Raw genomic sequence first — 14,167 nt, forward strand, 5'->3', positions numbered from 1 at the left:
TTTAATAAGACTGTACTGTCTCGCTTATAAAGAACAGCCTGATGGATATCTGTACAGCCGGCTTTTAGAATGCAAAATACAATGCTCACCTTCCTGCCGTAGACATTGCATGGTGTCTAGCTGACCAACTCTACCCATAGCTGCCTAAGATAAGGTGCTGACCACCAGCTGCTCAGAAGGAGTGAAGCTGATGTGGCTGCCTTCTCCCTCTGCAATCCTCCTGGCCTGCTTCTGCTTTACATGTCTCCTCAGGTCCCTCCACTTGTGCATCTGCCCCCTAATGCTACGATTGTGGTGGAAAACTGAGTTGATTGCATGCTTGATCCACTTCCAGATCTTCTCCTTCCTGTAGGCACCCACCCTCTTGGACTGGGGACTGTACAGCAGATTCTGGTACCACATTACATGCTCATCAAGCTTGTCCACCTCAGCTGGCAAGAAGTTGGGCTTGCAAATCAGCGCTCCACGTACCTGAGACATGGTGCAAGTAGGACAGTGACTGGGGCAATAGATATTTTTATAGGCAGTGTAATTTGCACCCCTCCCTGTGTAAATTATGTGCACAGGTGGTTCCGATCTGTGTGCAGAGGAGTTGAGTGCGCGGGCCATTAAAATTGATGTAAAACATGTGTGTGCTGGCTGATTTGTGTGCGCTGGCATTTAATAATAATGAGTAAGATGTGCATGCAGGTTAATTTGTTCATATAGCAATTATAATTACTAGCCAACATGTGTGTGCTCATTGATTTGTGTGCATTGCAATTCAGATTGATGGCGTACATGTGAGTGCTGTTTGATTTCAGCATGTGTTAAGAAGTTTCATTACCTACCGAGTTAATTACAATTAGGCTCATCAACATTGTGATGATCACAAAGGTTATTATGTGCATAATACCTGGGCTGAGGATGTTTAAGTAGTCAAGGGGAGCATTTTGAAGGTTCAGCTTTATCATTGTGGAGACCCTTAACACCTGGCTGCCTTGCTGTGTGGGGGGAGAGGGTTGATTAATCACCTGGCCATGATTGGGTTGATCTTCTCTCTGACCTTGCAATCCAGATTCTGCAGTCCACTAGGACTATTATGTGCACAATATCTAGACTGAAGTTTTGTATGCTGCTGCTATAGGAACAAGACTACAATGTTTAGGTAAGAATAGTTTACAAATTTAAGCCTAGGGGGTCATGTTAATTATCTTTATCAGTTCAGGGATATTTATGTTGAGAGATTGTATCTCCTATTTTGAATTTTTTTTGTTTTCTCTGTAAAACGATCCAAGCCAGATGTTAGATTTCAAACATGTCTTGTCTGCTTCTCATATCCCTATGTGAGGTCAATACTCAATGTATGAGATGTGGCTGCTCACATTTCAACATCACTTGAATCTCTTCCCACTATACTAGCTCAGCTAAATATCTTCTAGCAAGACTGTATTCTACAGCTTTGCATGTTGAAGCCTTTTGAGAGGTTGAGGGGACTTGTATTACATACCAGGTACAACAGAGCCTATTTTTAAGGCTGGGGGCTACCTGAAGCTCTATAAAAGGGGTGAGGTAATAAAACATATTTGGCTTTTCCTGTCCTAAACAATATGAGCAAGGTGAAAATGTGGATATGGAAGAATATTAAATTGATAGGTAACAATGAATATTCTAATTTACTATGTATGTGCTGTGATATTTGAAGAGTCTGTGATTTGCAGATATATTTTGGCCTATGCCTGCCCCCTATAGATGTCTTCACAGTCTGTATAGTACTGCAGAGTAGGCATTCTGTCTAATATTGGAAAAAGGTATAGGCTGATGAGTACAATGGTGTTCTGTCCCTCAGCAGTTCACCCTTCACCCTGTGTTATTAATGATCTATATGTGCACTCCACCTACTCCCTGTGAGTCTTTAATATTTCCTCTGTCAGCCATAAAATGTGTAAAAAAATGTGTAAAAAAAAAAAATTTAAACAATATAACAAAAAAAGTTTGCTACACAACCCTGAGTACCTCCCTGGGTCCCAGAGCTATGAAAAATTAATGACTAGAAGATTGCAATGGAAATATTAGTAATTGTTTTTTCTAAATGTGTTGGATGTTCAAGTAGCTGGACATTGCAGCTGTATGTGGAGATAGCGATGGTGCTGCAGATCTTCATTCCGACGCTGATGCTGTTGACAGCACCACACCTCCTTAGCTTGGCAGATGGTTGTTCCTCCTTGACCATTGGAAGATTTTATTTATTTTATTTATTTGTTTTTTATATACCGACATTCAACTAAAGTCATCACATCGGTTTACATATAATAAAATAAGAGAGGTTACATTGTAATAGAAAGTAAAACAGAAAATAATAAAACAGAGAAGGAGAAATAAAAAGAGAAATAAATAAGTTAGAATTAGGTGTTAATTCTTCTTATCATGTTATAAATGCTTTTTGAAAAAGCCATGCTTTAGATTCTTTTTAAATGTTTGTGAGGATGATTCAAGTCTCAGATCAGTTGGAAGAGTATTCCATAAGAGTGGTCCGGTTATTGAGAAGGCACGTTGTCTTGTTGAAGTGAGGCAGGACAGTTTTGGAGAGGGAGCTTCAAGGAGACCAGTGTTTGTGGAACATAAATTTCTTTTTGAAACTTGGAAGAAAAATATTGTGTCCATCCAATTCGTCTTGTTATTACACAAAGTTTTATGAATAAGAGATAAGGCCTTATATTGAATTTTATAAAATATTGGCAACCAGTGTAGGTCTTTTAGAACTGGAGTAATATGATCTGATCTTTTGAGGTTGCTGAGTAACCTTGCCACAGCATTTTGTAAGAGTTGAAACGGTGCAATGGTGGAAGTAGGTAATCCAAGAAGAATTGCATTATAATAATCTAATTTAGAAAATAAAAGGGTTTGCAAGACAATGCGATAATCATGGTGATGAAGGAGAGGTTTAATCCTTTTTAATATTTGAAGCTTGTAGAAGCCTTCTTTTATGATATTATTAATATTTATTTTATTTTTATTTATTAGTTTTTGTATACCGATATTCAACAAAAGTTAATATATGTTGCTTAAAACATAGTTCTGAATCTAAATTGACTCCTAGATCTCATACATTGAGTAGAATTTTTTTGTTAGTTATATAGTTATTAAGATGGAGGTCAATTAAAGGTGAGGATTTATTACAGATATAGAGAATTTCTGTTTTATTGTGATTGAGAGTGAGGGCCAATTGTATTAATAGATGTTGGATTGTAGTGAGTTGGTGAAGTTGGAAAAAAAAACAACCTGATCTCCTTATAAATATGTAGTATTGTTACATAGCCAATCTAATTTTGTTTTTGCAGGGTAATTATCCTAAGTACCCTCCCCTTCACTCCCTCCTTCACCCCTCCTTCACCCCACCCCCTTCACCCCTTCCTTTACTCCCCTCTTTCACCCCCTCCTTTACCCCTTACCTCCCTTCCCCCCACCCTTTCTGTCACCCCCCCTTCACACACCTCCCTGTACTTTTTTATTTTCAATAAAACATTTATCTCTACAAGTGTATTATAAAAAAAAAAAAAAGGATGGAGAGGGGACAACTAGGGATAAAAAATATTTACAGAAAAAAAAATCCCAGGGAGTTAGGGAAGCAGGGATGAGGGAGGATGGTCAAGACCTGGGGATGCGATTACCCAGGGCCCTTACAGCCGTGTCCAGCAGCTTTATGGCCCTGAGCATTACATCCGTGTTCTTGAGCATCCTCTCCTGGAAAGCATGCACAGCCCTCAGTTTCTCTTGCTTCCCCTCACATAAGTCCTAAATTCACGCCTAGTAAGAGGCTCATCATCGGGAGAATGTGCTCCCAATGATGAGGCTCTGCAGTGCTCACATGAAGGGGACTCAGAGGAACAAGAGGGCCATGGATGTCTTCCTGAGCCAGCAAAGGCAGGCCCATTTGTGTCCCAACGATCATAACTCCCTGGGCAAAATAGAGAGATGCCCTACTCGGGGGGACTATGGAGAGGCTTGGGGTGTGCCTCTTGAGCTGGAGGTGACCGCCTTCTGTGATGTTCCCAGGGGGAAGAATCCGGCTCTCCCCCCTCCATGGCGGCTGCTGCTGGTGCAGGAGCTGGGTCTGGTCCTTTTTCTCCTTCTTCAGGTGCTGGAGTATATTAAAATAAAAGCAGGGGTCAGAATGAAGCGTACATTAATGTGGAAAAACATGTAATCTATGTAAGAACATTCCATTAGCATGGAAGGATCACTTACCACCAGGCCCAGCCCGCTCTGCATGCAGCCGCTCTAGCCACCCCCTCTTTTTTAGGAGCAGCCACCGGGCCTTCTTCTTCAGGTCCTCTATCTAATGAAAAAAATGGGAAGACTACCATGAGTATGCTCTGTAAGTGCTAACTGGACTTGCATACTGGTATGAGACAATGAGTGCTATAACTACAGTTCACTACCATGAAGAACTATGATATTGAGGTTCAATAGTCATGTAGCAAATAATTCGTTCAAATTATCTTTGGGGTTTACATTATAGTCTCCATCCATAACCCTATAATATAACACTCTATGTTTCTCACTCACTTTCCTCCCCCCCCTCCCCCAGGTCTAACCTGACCTTCACACTCCCACAGTGCCCCCATCTACAGTAACTTGCATAACTGGAAAGACTGTCAACTTATGTCACAGCGGTGAGAGGCTTACTCATTAAATTTGGTTTGCACCTCCCACCAGGGCTTCCTGAGGTGCAGAAAGTTAGTGTGGTGATCTTGGAACGGGAAGAGTACCTCTCCTTTTCCACCACCAGGGATGCGAGCAGAGCAACATCCCTGGTTGTGAAGTTTGACTGCCTCCCTCTCCCGGCCATTTTGCATGCACTGAGAAGGCGCAGGAAGTCCCTCCCTCACGTTTCCGTGTGCATGGGCGAGCATAAGTGCTCGAATGCTCGGTATGCGCAGGGGCATGCGCAAATATTTGCATGTGCTCAAACCCGCACGCTGCGCACAAGGGACACGCACAACTCGCTGGTGAAACATGAGTGTATTTTGCATAGTTCGTACAACACGAACTTTGCAAAATACATGCCGCCCGTGATGTGTCTTGCCCTGCGCGCGTTTATGCCCACGCGCGCATGTTATGAAATCTATCCCTAAATGTGCACATTAAACTGTATTGCATACGCAACTATCTCTATATATTGGATAGATTCAATAAATAACTTGTCGGCTGTATTTAAAATGAATCTTCAAAAATTATTTTTAAATCTTTTTTCTATTTATACTGAGAAATCCAAGCACTACTGAACATGCTAGATTACTAGAAAGGCAATAAAAGATCACTGTATTAGCACCTCAAAAACTGGCTGAAACTGAACAAGTAGGAGCCACTGATGCTTTAAACTGTGTCACATAAAAAGCAGGATTGTACAAGGTCACCATATGGCTTTGGTCTATTCAAGGTCCTTCAAACATATCTCTGATGACAAGCAAAGTGATGGTTAATTTTTTTTTTTAAATGGTAACTAGAAAGAACAGAGTAAGGTTATAAAAACACATTTTTCCCAAATGCACACTAACAGGCACTTCAAAGAGAACTACGGCATTAAGAGCTCTCAGATTCTTGACCCTGTATTAGCCTTCATAAAATTTTTGAAAAATATCATGTAAGTCATGATCATGAGTTTAATTCAATCTTGGCATAATGCCCCTTTTTATTAAAGGGACTTGTTCAGGAAAAAATGTGTCCCATGTCACGTCCATGGTCAAGAAATCTTTAGGGTCTCAAGTCAAACTTTTCAAGATATCCATTTTCCCATGTTTTTTTAATGGGCACTCAAAGAGAAAACCATGATTAGAGGTGAACATGCTATATGAGATTATAATTTATGAAGTGTCTCACAAGCAGAACACTGGAACTAAGTTGGTTTTTGGATCTAAGAATTATGATCATGCATTCCTTTTGATTGAGGAACTACACTGACTTCTGATCTTGTGTTGGATTAAATTCAAAATACTTTGTCTTGTTTTTAAAGCCTTATATAGGGGGCAATCAAAATTACTTAGCAGATTTGTTGATAGAGATCTGCAGAGACAAAATTCTTGTTTAGGTTCATTTATTTGTTTTGTAGGTCACCTCCATTTGTTACATTAGTTTCAAAAGAAAAAATTTTCATTTCTTCATTTAATTTGCTTTTTATTTCCAATTAAAGTCAATAGGGGAAGAAATGCAGCCTATTTTGAGCTTCAAAATTGGTATTTTCTAATCAGTTCTAAAGAAACATATGAGAGGACAATATCAGAAGGGGAAAGAGAATTCCAAAGCAACAATAATGTGACAAAGTAGTACCAAAAGTGTCATGAATAGCCTAAGGCACTGTAAAGGAGCAAAAAGGTACCAGCGGTGACAGGATTTCTCCAAGGCACCATCAGAGGAACAAAGCAGCATCAGGAATACCCAATGGTTTCAAAATAGGGCACCAATAACAGTGGAATTAACCCCCAAAGGCAGCATGAGAGGGGCAAAGTGGCGCCAAGAATGGCATGAACAACCTAAGACATGGTGAAGGGGAAATAAAGCAGCAAAGATGACAGAAAACAAAAACACGCACTGATAGAGGGAGAAAGCATAAAGAGTGGCATGAAGGCTTCAAGATGCCATAAGAGTTGCAAATAAGTCACCCAAAGTGGCAAGAATGTTCCAAGGTGTAGAGTCTGGAGTATGGCAGAATGGCACTAAGACTCCCGAAATGGCATGGCAGCTAGATGGCATGGCAGCAAGATCCACCAAGTTGTAGCGAGGGGTATACCAGCAAGGCATAATGGTAGCAAGACCCCCAAGGTATAAAGTCTGAAGTATGATAGCCAGGCTCAGTGGCAGCAAGACTTCCCAAATGGTACATCAGGGGCATGGCAGCTAAGCAAAATGGCAGCAAGCCACCCCACAGTGAAAAGTCTTGGGTATAGTAGCAAGACTGAGTGTCAGAAAGACCCCAAAAGTATAGACTCAGGGGTATGGTAGTCAAATTAAGTGGCAACAAGACCCCCCCAAAGTGTAGCATTGGGGCATGGCATCCAGATAGAAAGGCAGCAAGACCCCAAGGTGCTTTCGGTCATCTTGCCGCTCACATGGAAATTCTGAAACACAGCAAAGGCAGACTGATGTTCAAAATAAGTTACAGTGGCAGGCCTGGGTCCGAGCTCTGGCCCGGACCTTGGCAGCAGGACCCAGCCTTCGGTTGGATCGTGGCATTGGGCCTGAGGTCAGGCATTGCCCTAAGCTGAAGCCCCAGTGCAGGACCCAGCCTCTGGGCTGGTTCATGGCAGCAGGCCTGGGTCCAGGATCTGGCCTATGCTAAGGCCCAGGCATCAGGACCCAGTATCTGTGTCAGATCTCGGCGTCAAGCCTAGGTCCAGGCCAAGGCCGGGCTTGCCATCAAATACCCAATGGATCAGGTAAGACCTTTTTCGGATCTCAGTTGAGTCCCCAGCATCATGCTTGCCCCTAAGCCACGGCCCATCCTTTGGGCCTAAGACAATGCCATAAGCAAGGCCATAGCTTCAGCCCTAGGCTTAGGCCAAAGTGTCGGTGTCACAGGAAGGTATAAGTTATAGCCCTTGCTTTTGGCCTCAGCCTATAACTTAGCTGAGGACCTGGCCTCAGGCCTAGGCTGAGGCCTGATATACTTTGTTTTCAAACAAATTCAGTGAATAAGGTTTGTTTCATTCGGAGGGCCCTAATTTGTTTTGGTACCCCTCAAATTTAAAAAAAAATTGCCTTATTTGTTGCATTTTTTAAATTTGTTTGAAACAAATGCACATCCCTACTCCCTTCCCCGATGCCAGTTCTAATACCGTCCCTCAACTGATGGCCTTAGTGCAGTGAATAAACTACAAAATGCAGGCCCTCTCTCAATTTAAAGTGATTCCAAACCAGTGATGTCTTTCACACTCTCTTCTCTGCATTGCATCCTTGGGTGCTGATGCTAGCATTGAAGTTGAGGTTGAATGTGAAGAAAAAGTATCATCTCTCTCTCTCATCACCTCACTGGAGTCTAAGGTGCTACTAACTAAACCTCCCAAATTTTCTTCAGCTACTCACTCCTTAATATCTTCTGATTTGTGGAATTCCAGACTAGATTCTTCCTTGAATTAGTTGTTGAAAATCCTGCCGTATTCTCAGCAGCAGTAATCATGGAATAGTTTGCTGTCTACTTTGGTGTTTGCACATCTGATGCCCCCATCCTTGTGTCTGTCCTACTAATGTCAGACTTGGATTGCTCTCCCAACTTTTGCCCCTTTTCCAAAATAAGAGGAAGAGGAACAGACAGTGGTGACACATGTTCTTCCAGTTTCAATTTCTTATGGCTTGAGCTGGCTTTCACTCCAGGCTTTCTACAGCTAAAGAAGTGTTACAAAAGGACTGAAAGGGGGTGAAATTAAATTGCAAAATAAATAAACACTGACCTGGCTTCTGGTGTTGTAATGGTTTTGGCCACTTTTCTTTTTTATTTGTTGGTTGGTGTTAATTGGGGAAAAGCTGTTGGGGGCTGCTCACAGGGCTATTGTGGCTTATAAAGAAGATACTTGTTTAGAATCAGCATGAAGTTGCAGGGGGAAAAAAACACAGCACCAAACTGCTCCAGGAGAGTGCCAGCATTGTGCTGCATTGGGCAGAATTGCACAGCTCTTCAGGGACATAAAAGGCCTTATTGCTGTCTCTAATGGTGCTAGGAGGGGGCAGAGCAGGTTGTGATTACCACTGTGAAAGGAGGAATGCTGCCACAGGTTTGATTCAGTTCAGCAGTGTCAGCCTTGGGGACAATGCTGCTGCTCTTGTAAGCTTTTTTTTTTAGTGTCAGGTGCCCCAGGAAAGCCCCTGGCACTGACAGGAGGTGAAGGCTATGTAGAACAGGCCCAGATGATGTCATTTATGGCCCTGTGGGGCCCAGCCATGATAGAAAATAAAAATATAAGAAAGGAAAAAAATAAGTAAAAAATATAATTAAAATAAATCCTGATTACAGGTGAGAGACATCATGAGAGGACTCACGTGAATTTTAAATTCCCAGGAAGTACCCTGGCAGTACCAGCACCAAAGTGTTTTAAAACATAAAAAATATTTTAAAATAAAGCCAAATAACCATAGGGGATGCCAGAGAGGATGGCTGAAAGCCTTGAAAGACACTGAGTGGTGCTTTGAGAATAGAAAAATGTTGAACATAATCACATTTTTTTAGCACTAACAATAAAAGATTTAAAAATAGTCAAAATGAGAAATAATATATAAAATAATAATAGGGAATGGCAGGATAGAAATAGTGAACCTGAAAACTAGTCTTAAATATTTTCTTAAAATTTAAAATTTAGCTAATTTAACATTGTAAAAATGGATATATTTTTGGGGTAGAAATGGGACCAAAATGGGATCAACATCTCAAAACCTTGGTAGAACTTTAAATATATAATTAAAAAAAATAGATTTATTGTTAAATCTTTCTCAAACCCAACTAATTTCTTTGATTCAGTCTGGGGTTTTTTTTTATTTTTTTTATTATTTTATTTGTATAGGTTTAATAATTATTTTCAAGAAAGACACTTCTTGTTTGAAAAAAGAGATACATCATAATGAATATTTTTAACAGGAAATATAACATCACTATGAAGAAATACCCGTTTTGATCTCAAATCAAAGTCCACAATTGCTAGATCACAAGACTAATACCTGAGGAAAAAAGAATTGTAAATTACAATTTTATTTTAAAGAAAAGGAAGTTATAAGGTGTATCTGGGTACGTAATTTACTGCTTGGTGGTCCTAACATTCATTCTATAGGAGAGGAAGTTCCCGGTAATATGTTTTTCCCCACTAAAAAAGGCGGTAAGTTGATTGGGTTGATAAATAACATATGACATCCCTTGATATTTTATAAGGCGCTTGCAAGGATATTTTATCAAAAACATAGCACCAATTTCCAATACTCTGGGTCTTCACAGCAAAAACTGTTTCCTTCTTGTTTGAGTGGCCTTTGATAAATCAGGAAAAACATTCACGTTAAGGCCCAAAAAGTTATCTGTTCTATGTCTAAAGAACATTTTTAATGTCCATTCTTTATCTGCTTCAAGCAGAAATGTAACCACCAAGGTGACTGTGGTAACCTGATCTTTCTGAGATGTTTCCAATATATCAGTTAGATTTAACTGTAATGGATCAACAATGGGTGTTATATTACTCTCTTTACTCATTTACTAGATTCTTATTTTTATTAGATGGTATGTAATAAATCCTTGACATTACAGGTAAAACCTGATCAGAGATCTTTAATATTTCTATCGTGTACTTCTTCCACATCTCCTTTGGGGATATGAACTGGCTCTTGGGGAAATTAATAAACCGGAGATTCCTTCCCCTTAAAACTTTTTCCATTTTTCTAGCCTAGAATTCAATGTATTATTTTCTTTCATTAAAGCATTTTGAAAAGCTAAAGTATTTCCCAATTCTATGTTAACTTTAGAAATACACTCTTTATCTATTACAATTTCTTTTTCAACCTTCTTAATATGTATTTCCATTTTCCCCACATTTGAATAAACTGGAGCCATCTGATTATAAATATTTGAATTTAGTGCCTGTATAGCATCCCAGATGGATTCAAGTGAGATGTTTGTTGGTCTCGGCAGTTCCAATTTCATGAGCTGAGGAAGCACATATTTCTCTCCAGACTTCCTCTCTAATGAAGTATCGTTTGTAACACCCCCAGCACCTGATGGAGAGATAGGGAGACTAACAACAATCTGTGATGGTTCACCCCCTTGAGCACCTAGAGTTCGGGAGTTTCCCAATTCCAGGTGTTCCGGCATTTGGGTTTCAGGCCTCGTCTCATCGGGGTTACTTGGGGGGCTCTGCTCAATCGGGAAGAGGGTAGTATACAACTCTGGAGAAGGGTCAGGTAATTCTCTCTCCTTTCCCACTCTCAGCAAGACTTCCCCCCAGTTTTTCCGTACCACGGTGTATGTGTGCGTCCATCAGGCCCTGAACACCTTGTGATCTCAGTAGGACCTCCTTTTCTTTAGCCCTCCGTTTCCTAACAGAATGAGGCATCTAAATAGAAGAAAAAAAGATTCTGTACCACCAGGCACTACTCACAAAACACAAGCCCAGAGGGTGGCTGGCCTGTTTACAAAAGGGGCAGGAAGTTGGTGGGGTGATCCAGGGGCGGCGTGGGGGCGTGGCCAGAGGCCTCCGACATAACGGCCATTGCTGCTGTGTCAGAGGACCGCATGTCGGCAGGCTGCCAGCATGTGCAAGTTGCGCTTGCCCAGAGGCAGGTGCAAAAGGTAAGACAAGAGTCAGGTGGGGGGTTAGAGTAGGGCTAGGGGGGAAAGGTTAGGGGAAGGGATGGGAGGGGAAGGTTAGGGGGAAGGGAAGTTCCCTTTCAAGCCGCTCCAATTTTGGAGTGGCCTGGGAGGGAATGGAGGAAGGCAGCGTGGCTTGGGTAGATTTTCATACATACGTGCGGGCATACATGTGTGCGTGCTACCCGGCACGCACACATGTATGCCCGATTTTATAATATGCATGCGCAGGCACGTGTATGTTATAAAATCGGGAGTCATCACATGCAAGGGTGTGCAAAATCAGAGCGGGCTTTGATGGAACTTCACCCTAATCTCACCTTCCCACCCCTTCCCCGTAACCTTTCCCCTCCCCAGCCCTATCTTAAAACCTCCTAAATTTTTATTTTACCTTTTGCACCTGTCTGGAGGCAGGTGCAAGTTGCGTACACCGGCAGCCTACGGCTCACAATCCTCCGACACAGTGGCAAATGACCGCTGTGCTGGAAGCCTCTGGCCCCGCCCCACCCCCAGACCGCCCCTTTGGTAAAACTCCAGGGCTTAGACATATCCTGGGTCTTTACGCGCATTACCGGGCCTTTATAAAATATTCCCTATGCGCTAGGGCTTTGAAAATCAGCCCCATATCTCTTGCCCTACCCATTTCCCTCCCACATTCTACTCTTTTTTTCTGATATGAGATATTCATGCATCGGGACTTGTGCACTCATGTGGACAGCTTATAGAATCAGGTGGACATGCCCATGACCTACATGTGTGCATATCTCCCAATTTCTGGAATGCACCTTTGAGGTTGCATTCTTAGCAACATCATTGGAAGAATTCCGTGATAAGTATACTTAGTGGAAACCATTATTTTAGTTAAAGAATGATTAGTAAAGTTGTCCAGAAGAAGAGGACAGCAGAAGACAACTGAATCCAAATGAACAACCCCGCATGCTCCTCAGCTACACAAGTTATGTAATCAAGTTATGATAGCTATCCACACCCACCAACAGGTGAGAAGACAAAGCAGTGATAGCAAGCCATGATAGTCCACCATGCTCTGTAACTCCTTAACTTCATTGTCCAGAGCTAAGTGTGCACATGAGCTGCAACATGAGTCTAGCTAGGCCAAAGAATACAGAGACAAAACAAAAACATAGAGAGAAATAAAGAGAAAGGAAATAGAAAACATTAGTTTTACAGTTATCAGAAAAGAAAAAGGACAGAACAAAACAGCACATACACAAAGAGAAAGAAAGGAAAAACTGAGAGAGAAACCTATAAACATCTACAAAGAAAGGACAGATACAAGAAGAATAAATAATATACAATTATAATATGTAACATCTAGAAGAAATCCTGGTACTTCTGAAAAGAAATTGATTAACAAAATATTAAATTAATTATAATAACTCTCAACAATACATATACTGATAAAATGAAGTAATGCTAATGTGACATCTTGTACTTAACTGATAACTGCAACTAGAGAGGAAAACCAGTTCTCAATAGTTTTCTAACATCTAAAGAGACAGAAAAATGATATTAATATATTTTTCCTGAAAGTGCATAATAGTTATTTTCTTTATAACTTACTGTTAAACATTCTTGTTAAAATAAATAAAAAACAATTAGTCTTTTAAATCTATTCTGATTCCAAATTGTTTAGTGTTCAAGATCCTGCCTTCACTCCCTTCCCCTGGGAGGCTGACTGGGTGAGTACCAGCCCTTGTGTCCTTTAGGAAGACCCAGCTGGAAGGAGGGTAATATTCCACTTCTGACTCTCACTTTTGCTTACATCATTCAGTGACTCACACTTTAATACCTGAAACCCCATAGTATCATTGCCACTGTAGCCACTGTAGCAGGAGATCCACTGTACAGAAGTCTTTTTTTAATTTTAGGGGAAAGACTCCTGATTTTTCTCACTGCTACTAGTACTGCCTGTACTTCTCAAAGGCTAGGCTGGCACTGCAGCAAAATATCTGCTCCTGCTATTCCCTCCCCTGCCCTTTGCAATGGCATGATAGAATCTGAAGTGCCTCCTGGGAGTTGTAGTAATTTATTTTAAAGATTTCTATTTCACACTCATACAGGTTTTGATATCACAGTACAATTAATTGATACTGTACCACCACTCTAGTACTGAACGAGTGTGTCTGATACACATACTCAATCTAGTTCACAGACTTGTATTCACATCAGTGCCTAAGAAGCACAGAGCCCAGTTGCCAAACAGCAATAGCAGCAGCTTGCTAGTAGTGGCATACATTCAGTCTCTATCTCTCTAAATCTATCCCTTACAGTGTGTGTAAAAATGTCTATGATACATACACACACACACACACACACACAAAAGTGAATTTTAAAAGCCCAACACAAGCATCAATCATGGGATGCATGAATATGTGGGCCACTATGCACCAAACAAATTTTAAAAGCCACCCAGATATATGGGTATGTCTCGCTGCTCACAAATGAAAAGTTTTTAAAAGGGGATGGGGTATGGGCATGGTCTGAACATGGCATGGGCGTTCCAGGATTTTAACCTGAAATTTGCATGCAAATACTTAGGTGCACTGGTGCACATTGGGGTTAAACCATGAAGACTTTTACATTCACAGAAACATTTCTTTAGGGTCCCATCCCCTTCTGAGATGAGATTTAAGGTTACAAGAGCAACTGTTTTTTTCTGTTGAGTACCTATTTTATGGAATGCCCTGCCTCTTGACATTTGTTTAGAGTCTAATATTTTGAAGTTTAGGAAAAATGTGAAAACCTGGTTGTTTAGTCAGGCTTTTTAAAGTAGCTGATTCTGTAGACTATGACATAAGATTAGAGTCTGGATTTAATAGTCATTAATGAGTT

The 14,167-nt window shown here is 41.0% G+C and overlaps 1 long non-coding RNA gene across 1 annotated transcript in view; it reads left to right on the forward strand.

Annotated features, from left to right (window-relative positions):
- Positions 1–957: 957 nt before the first annotated feature.
- Positions 958–14,167, forward strand: part of LOC115080611 — a 36,455-nt gene continuing 23,245 nt past the window's right edge. The window contains exon 1 of the long non-coding RNA XR_003853608.1: positions 958–1,147. This is a non-coding gene — a long non-coding RNA (uncharacterized LOC115080611). The remainder of the gene's footprint in view (positions 1,148–14,167) is intronic.

The sequence above is a fragment of the Rhinatrema bivittatum genome, chromosome 1 (genome assembly GCF_901001135.1).
Source record: "Rhinatrema bivittatum chromosome 1, aRhiBiv1.1, whole genome shotgun sequence".
NCBI classification, from domain to species: Eukaryota; Metazoa; Chordata; class Amphibia; order Gymnophiona; family Rhinatrematidae; genus Rhinatrema; species Rhinatrema bivittatum.